The sequence below is a fragment of the Bison bison genome, unplaced genomic scaffold, assembly GCF_000754665.1.
Source record: "Bison bison bison isolate TAMUID 2011002044 unplaced genomic scaffold, Bison_UMD1.0 scf7180017864236, whole genome shotgun sequence".
Classification (NCBI taxonomy): Eukaryota; Metazoa; Chordata; class Mammalia; order Artiodactyla; family Bovidae; genus Bison; species Bison bison.
In genome coordinates, this window is record NW_011494808.1 from 3,462,562 (window position 1) to 3,469,183 (window position 6,622).

Here is a 6,622-nt window from a genome sequence, read left to right on the forward strand (position 1 = left end):
AGGACTATGCCAAAGCCTTTGACTGTGTGGATCACAACAAACTGTGGAAAATTCTGAAAGAGATGGGAATACCAGACCACCTTATCTGCCTCCTGAGAAACCTATATGCAGGTCAGGAAGCAACAGTTAGAACTGGACATGGAACAACAGACTGGTTTCAAATAGGAAACGGAGTACGTCAAGGCTGTATATTGTCACCCTGCTTATTTAACTTCTATGTAGAGTCCATCATGAGAAACGCTGGGCTGGAAGAAGCACAAGCTGGAATCAAGACTGCCGGGAGAAATATCAATAACCTCAGATATGTAGATGACACCACCCTTATGGCAGAAAGTCAAGAGGAACTAAAAAGCCTCTTGATGAAAGTGAAAGAGGAGAGTGAAAAAGTTGGCTTAAAGCTCAACATTCAGAAAACGAAGATCATGGCATCCGGTCCCATCACTTCATGGGAAATAGATGGGGAAGCAGTAGAAACAGTGTCAGACTTTATTTTGTTGGGCTCCAAAATCACTGCAGATGGTGACTGCAGCCATGAAATTAAAAGACGCTTACTCCTTGGAAGGAAAGTTATGACCAACCTAGATAGCATATTCAAAAGCAGAGACATTACTTTGCCAACAAAGGTCCATCTAGTCAAGGCTATGGTTTTTCCTGTGGTCATGTATAGATGTGAGAGTTGGAGTGTGAAGAAAGCTGAGTGCCAAAGAATTGATGCTTTTGAACTGTGGTGCTGGAGAAGACTCTTGCGAGTCCCTTGGACTGCAAGGAGATCCAACCAGTCCATCCTAAAGGAGATCAGTCCTGGGTGTTCTTTGGAAGGACTGATGCTAAAGCTGAAACTCCAATACTTTGGCCACCTCATGCGAAGAGTTGACTCATTTGGGAAGACTCTGATGCTGGGAGGGATTGGGGGCAGGAGAAGGGGACGACAGAGGATGAGATGGCTGGATGACATCCCCAATCGATGGACATGAGTCTGAGTGAACTCTGGGAGTTGGTGATGGACAGGGAGGCCTGGCATGCTGTAATTCATGAGGTCACAAATAATCGGACACAACTGAGCAACTGAACTGAACTGAACTGAACATTTCTGGACCCAGGTGGTGGTTACAAGATACTCATTTTGTGACAAGTCAAATGTACCTGTTTCTTATGTGCATGCGTGCATGCTCAGTCATGTCTGACTGTTTGCAACTCCATGGACTGTAGCCCGCCAGGCTTCTCTGTCCATGGGGATTCTCTAAGCAAGAACACAGGAGTGGGTTGCCATTTTCTTTTCCAGGGGATCTTCTCCACCTGGGGATTGAACCGAGTCTCCTGCATTGCAGGTGGATTCTTTACTGCCTGAGCCATCAGGGAGCTTTCTTACATTATAGTGAACAATAAAAATGTTTAAAATAACACAAAAGTATTGTTAATATTTGCTCTTCATTCGTGTTCCCAGATTGGGTGCACAAATTTTATAAATATTACAATATCTTGTTGGAGTGATCCCTTTATTAATACCCAATAACCTTCTGTATCTCTTAGTATATACAGTCTTTGGTTTAAAATCTATTTTGTCTGATACAAGTATAGATATTCAGCTTTTAATGGTTTTCTTTTGCCTGGAATATTATTTTTCATCCCTACACTTTCAGTCTGTGTGTGTGTGCTTAAAGCTGAAGTGAGTCTCTTCTGAGAGCATGTAGTTGGGTCTGATTTTGTTTATCCATTTAGCCACTCTGTGTCTTTTGTGGAGAATTTGGCCTATTTAAATTTAAAGTAAATATTGACAGGTGCGCACGTTCTATTGGCATTTTAAAATTGTCTTCTGGTGCTTTGTCATTCCTGTGTTTCTTTTTTCCTCTCTTGCTCTCTTTGTGTTTGGTGATTTTTATGTAGTGGTATACTTAGATTCTCTTTATTTTTTTTTTGAATCTACTTAAGGTTTTGCTTTGTGGTTAGCATGAGGCTTACACAAAACATCTTATTTATAACAGTCTATTTTAAACTGATAACAACTTAACTTTGGATGTATACTAAATCTCTACATTTGTATTCTTTTTGTAAAAACATTTTATGTTTTTGATGCCAAAGTTTATATCTTTTTATCTTGCTCATCCATTTACAAATCACTGTGTGTGAAAGTGTGTGTTAGTCGTTCAGTCGTGTCCCACTCTTTGCACTCCCATGGACTGTGGTCTCCCGGGCTCCTCTAGTCCATGGGATTGTCCAGGCAAGGATACTGGAGTGGGTTGCCATTCCCTTCTCCAGGGATCTTCCCAACCCAGGGATTGAACCCGGGTCTCCTGTATTATGGGCAGATTCACAGATTCCTTACCATCTGAGTCACCAGGAAAATCCCTGCAGTTATAGTTATTTTTGCTAATTTTTCCTTTTAAGCTTTAGACTAAATTTATTATTTATTTATTTATTTTTTTAGACTAAATTTAAAAGTGATTTACACATTCCATTACATGAGTATTCTGCACTTAATATATATTTACTTTTACCAGAAAAATTTATGCTCTCCTATGTTTTCCTGTGGCTAATTGGTGTCCTTTATTTCACCTTGAAGAAGTCACTTTAACATTTCATGTAAGGTTGTCTAGTGGTGATGAACTCTCACATTTTGCTTGTTTGGAAAACTCTTTATCTCTACTTCAATTCTGAAGAACAACTTTTCCAAGCAGAGTATTCTTGGTACAGGTTTTTTTTTTTTTCTCTTTTAGCATTTCAATATATCTTACCATTTCATTATAGCCTGCACAGTTCCTCTGAAAAATCTGGTTATAATCTACAGAGTTTTCCTCGTATGTTGCAAGTTGTTTTTCTCTTGCTACTTTTAAAATTCTCTGTCTTTAATTTTGGCAATTAAATTATATTGTGTCTTAGAATGGGCCCCTTTGGAATCATCTTATTTAGAACTCTCTAGATTTCCCGAATCTAGATATCTATTTCCCCAGGTTAGGGAAGTTCTTAGTCATTATTTCTTTGAATAGCTTTCTGCCTCTTTCTCTCTCTTCTCCTTCTGAGACCTCAGTAATGCAATTTTTGTCCTCTTGACAGTGTCCCATAGGTTCCTTAAGCTCTCCTCACACTTTTTCATTCTTTTCTCTCTTTGCTCTTTTTGTTGAATGACTTCCACTGCTGTCTTCAAATTCACTGATTCTTTCTTTGCTACACCTAGTTTGCTGTTGAATCTTTCAGTTCAGCTATTGTATTCTTCAACTCTGTGATTTCTGTTTGGTGCTCTGTTTTCTTGGGTTCCAACACTGGGTTGGGAAGGTCCCTTGGAGAAGGGGAACAGCTACCCATTCCAGTATTCTGGCCTGGAGAATTCCAAGGACTATATAGTCCACAGGGTTGCACAAAGAGTCGAACACGATTGAGCAGCTTTCACTTTCACTCTATTTTCTATCTCTTTATTGAAATTCTCACTTTCTTCATGCATTGTTTTCTTGATCTTGGTTAGCATCTTTAGGACCATTATTTTGAACTCCTTATAGGGTAAATAAACTATTTTAGTTTCATTAAGACCTATTTCTGGGGTTTTATCCTGTTGTTTCATTGGAACATAGTCTTCTATTTTTAAAATTTTTTCTTGACTCTCTTTGTTGGTTTCTATGCATTAGATGAAACAGCCAACTTGCCCAGTTTTGGAGGAGTGGCCTCCTGTAGGAAATGAAACTTATTCCTCAACCCCGTCCTCATTCTTGGTTGTCTTGCAAATCTTTGTGATTGTCTAAGCAGACTACCTTGTTCTTAGTGGCTTCCAGTAGTTGAAGGCGTGCCAAGACCTGTCAGTGTCCCAAAGGAGAGGATCTCAGTCAACGCCTAGATTCAGGCTGAGCGAAAGCTGGATCAGGCCTCCCTGGGGGCTCAGTGGTAAAGAGTCTGCCCATCAGTGCAGGAGACGTGGATTCGATCCCTGGGTTGGGAAGATCCCACATGCCTTGGAGCAGCTAAGCCCATGCACTATAACTATAGAACCCATGCTCTAGAGCCCGGAATTCACAGCTACTGAGCTCATGGGCCACAACTACTGAAGCTCACGAGCCCTAGAGCCTGTGTTCCCCGACGAGAGAAGCCGTCACAGTGAGAAGCCCCCCACACCACAGCTAGAGAAAAGCTCCCGCAACAGTGAAGACCCAGCATAGCCAACAATAAATAAATAATTAATTTAAAAATTTTTAAAGGAACCCCCCCCCACCAAAAAAAAGCTAGATCTTCAGGCAGCAGCTTGTAACGTATGGAAATAGATATCTTACGGGAAAAAGACAGGGAAGAATTTTCTGTGCTTCTTCTGCACTGACCTCTAAGAGCACAGCCACTGAAGAACTGTTTCTTTGCTGCAGTCCCATTGAACCCGGGGACACAAGCCTCCCTAGCCATCAGAGCCAGGCTATCAGGGGAGGTGCCCTCTTGATGGCACCGCAAAACCCAGGGTGCCAGATGTGTGCACCAGTTCTCCTCTGCCGCGTCACAGGCACTGCTGACGTCAATGGGGCACAGACAGTGTGGAAACTGTTCCTGCTGTGCTCCCCCGTCTCCACGGAGCGTCGTCCTTGGTCTGTAGATGTGTGCTGGATTAGAAGCCTGACTCTCAGACCGCAGCTTTTAGGATAAGCATACAGGCCTTTTTCAGAGAAAGCCTGGAGGTTGGGCGTTTCTGATTGGCATCTCTGCACTGAGCCTTGGGGGGATCGTCTCGTAAGAATTCTTTCTCTGTCTCATCCAGTCCTGTGGGATCTGAATGCACAAGTCCTGCTGGCAACCAGAGACAGGCAATGAAGGAGCGTGCCCCCTGGGTGGCGGCACACCAGCTGGGGCACCAGACGTGTGCACAAGCTCCTTCTAGGGAGATGCTCATGACGTAGATCCGGGCACAGGGAGGCACAAAGGTGGGAGCCGCTGGCCTCCCTGGTCTCTGGGGGTGGCGGTGGCAGCTAGCCCCTCTCTTGTGTTAAATTAGAGGCCTGAGACAGGTTACAGCTTTCAAAACACGCAGAGAGGCCTTTTTCAGGGAAAGCCTGGGCATTGCCATGTGCTGTCTCTGCTCTGAGGCCTGGGGGGAAAGCTGGGAACCCTCACAAGCCCTTTTGAAATGGGTTCTTTAAAAGAGAGTTATGAAGCACTGTGGAGAACAGTATGGGGGTTCCTTAAAAAACTAGAAACAGAGCTACCATGTGATCCAGCAATCCCACTCCTGGGCATATACCCTGAGAAATCCTTAATTCAAACAGACACACATTCCCCAGTGTTCACTGCAGCACTATTTGCAATAGCGAGGACGTGGAAGCCACTGAAATATCCATCAACAGATGAACGGATAAGGAAGATGCGGTCCATATACACAGTGGAATATTACTCAGCCATCAGAGGAACGAAACTGGGTCTTTTGTAGTGATGTGGATGGACTGAAAGTCCGTCATACAGAGTGAAGCAAGTCAGAAAGAGGAAAAGAAATCTCACATATGAATGCATTTTTGCAGAATCTAGAAAGATGGTGCGGATGAGCCTATTTGCAGGGCAGGAAAAGAGACATAGACATGGAGAGTGGACGTGTGCACACAGCTGAGTGGGAAGGGGAGGGTGAGATGAACCTGGAGGTTAGGATTGACGTAAATACACTACCACGTGTGAAACAGACAGCTAGGGAGAAGCTGCTACTGAGAAGGCCCTTCAGGAGGACACCCCAATAAATAAATAAATGCATACATAACTTTAAAAGAGGGAGAGAGCTGGGAGTTTCTCCTGATTGCAGGCTATTAGGCCGGAGACGGGGTCTAAGGTGGGATTGCATCTTACCCTCTCCGACCTGTTTGGATGTGAGTCCATCCTCGTTCACTCAGGGTATATCAGTGGCTCACTCAGCGTCCTGATTTCTTTCAGAGGAAACCGCAGCACACAGAGCTGTGTCCCAGGAGCAGGTGTGCTCAGGGGCCTCCTGTGTCACCGCCTGGGACTGGAAACAAGGTCCAATCTTTTTAATGCTGTGACAGCTTCCTTTTCACCTGGAGCGTCAAGATATTCCAGCTTTATCTTCTACATCATCAGCCCTTACTTCAAGAGGCCTTGGGGTTTTCATTTGTTTTGCCTCATCTTGTGATTTAGTGGGAAATGGTGCTTTGAGATCACAATCTGGGTTTGATGGATTCCCACTGCCACTGGGATGGTTATTGTTTATAAGCCTTTTCCATGGACAGATCTAGGAATTACACCTATTTATTTATCTGTTTGTAAACTATGTTCCACTTGAAACTATTGGCAAAATTAAAATTTTTACTTGGTCTCATCTATATGGCTATGTTTTCTTTCTTCTGCATTGAGTATCCCAATTTTTGCCTTGTTAGTATAGCCTTCAAACACTAAACTTTGGCTTTTTACCCCCATTTAGACTTAGTTTAAAAGTAGCCATGCATTTAATGCTCATGACTAATTATTTTTATTTATTTTTCTAATTAATTAATTTATTTTAATGGAAGGATAATTACTGTACAATATTGTGTTGGTTTCTGCCACACATCAACATGAGCTAGAAACAGGCATACATATGTCCCCTCTCTCTTGAAGATCCCTCCCACCTTCCCCCCGTCGCACCCCTCTAGGTTTCAGGCATATGTGTGTGCAAATTGCT